The sequence below is a fragment of the Chrysochloris asiatica genome, unplaced genomic scaffold, assembly GCF_000296735.1.
Source record: "Chrysochloris asiatica unplaced genomic scaffold, ChrAsi1.0 scaffold00126, whole genome shotgun sequence".
NCBI classification, from domain to species: Eukaryota; Metazoa; Chordata; class Mammalia; order Afrosoricida; family Chrysochloridae; genus Chrysochloris; species Chrysochloris asiatica.
The window spans coordinates 6,208,755-6,210,653 of NW_006408644.1; positions in this window are offsets into that span (position 1 = coordinate 6,208,755).

Below are 1,899 nucleotides of genomic sequence, written 5' to 3' on the forward strand. Positions count from 1 at the left end.
AAAGCTGGACAGTGAATAAGGAAGACCGTAGAAGAATTGATGTTTTTGAGTTATGGTGTTGGAGGAGAGTATTGAAAGTGCCATTGGATACCAAAAGAACCAATAGATCCACTTTGGATGAAGTGCAGCCAGAGTGCTCCTTGGAGGCAAAAATGGCCATCCTTCATCTTTCATAATTAGGACATATTGTCAGAAGGGACAAGTCGCTGGAGAAGGATATCATGTTTGGTAAGGTAGAGGGTCAGAAAAAAAGAAAAAGACCCCCAATGAGATGGATTGGTCAAGTGGCAGCATCGATCAACTCAAGCGTGGCAACGGTAGTGAGGTTAGCCCAGGACCAGACAGTGTTACGTTCTGCTGTGTATAAGGTCGCTATGAGTCGGTACTGACTTGATGGCACCTAACAACAACAACAACAACAATTAACCAAAAATTTTAAAAATTAAAAAAAAAAATGATGACAGATGGAAATAAAAGAAAGCATATTATAATCAGGAGGCTAATAGAATTATATTAAAGGATCTTTCCAAATGATTTTGTTTTACAATGAAATTAGACAAAGTCCAGATTTATTTTGGGGGTAGTGATGTTGCCATGGTTAGGAGTGAGTGAGTAGTTGATCTTAGAGGTTCTTTCTATACTCATTTGGCATATCTCTGTTATTCAATTGTTACTAAGGTATCCACAGACATATGAACCATGATCTTTCCATGTACATGAGTTCACAGAAGCATGTAATAATCTGAGCCATGGGTTGCACATCAAAAGATTAATGGTGAAATTAACATATGGTCAGGTTTTTCTACTCTGAAGACAATGTGTACTCACTTGACATTTGTAGATTCGAAGCTGCTAGACAAGGAACTATCCAAGAAGTAATCTTGAGGGGACTTCCGGTTTAAGGTTGGTAAGCAGAGATAGATACTGAAAGCTCCTCTGCTAACATCCAAAAGAAGCAGAGAAACAGCAGTCCACAGAACAGCTACAGAGCTTTTGATCTTGTTTAAGGTTCCGGTGCCAGTTTATCGCACACACCTGTGAAGAAATCTGCCTGTGCAAGCAAAATATGGTGATTTCTGAATCTATCCAGCCACAGTGGCTGGCAGCCAAAAGTCCTCAAGCTGGAGGGTGGGGCCACAACCAAGTGGAGGCAGTAGCCCAGTGTTATAAGCCACGGAGCTGTGCATCTGGAGGGAGAGATGTTACTGATTTTTCATCTTTCACTTTTCATTTTTCATATATCTCTCCTCTTCACTGCGATTGTGCCCTCACTGCCCTGCCAGGATGCCTTCAGGTGGGTGGAATCAAACCCCCAAAAGTGTCCAGCATTACACCCACAGTTTTCCAACAGCACAGACAGAAAACCTGCAGGGTTCTTTTTATGACCTCTGACTCCGGGACCCAGAATCAAAGTTGACTTGGGTGGGACCATTTATCCCTGCCTACACAGCAAAAGTCAGTGGGCAGTTTCAATCACAATTTTATTTTTGTTTTTGATTGGTGGTTTCTGTCTCTGCTTTTATATTGTTTCTGTCTTTGTTCCTTTTTTGGCCTCACTCTTCTCATAGAGGTTGGAGCTTTCTCCCTGTACCTTATCCAAGAAGAGACAGCAACTGTGCCCATATAGCCAAGCTACAAACTTAACCCTATAGTGCCTCACTACTGCTGCCACACTTGGTTCCATAGATGCTGCCACTTGACCAATTCATCTCGTTGGGGTCTTTCTCTATTTCTCTGGCCCTCCACCTTAACAAACATGATATCCTTCTCCAGTGACTGGTCCCTCCTGACAATATGTCCAAAATATGAGAGACGAAGTTTGGCCATCTTGGCCTCCAACGAGCACTCTGGCTGCACTTCTTCCAAAATGGATCTATTGGTTCTTTTGGCAGCCCATGG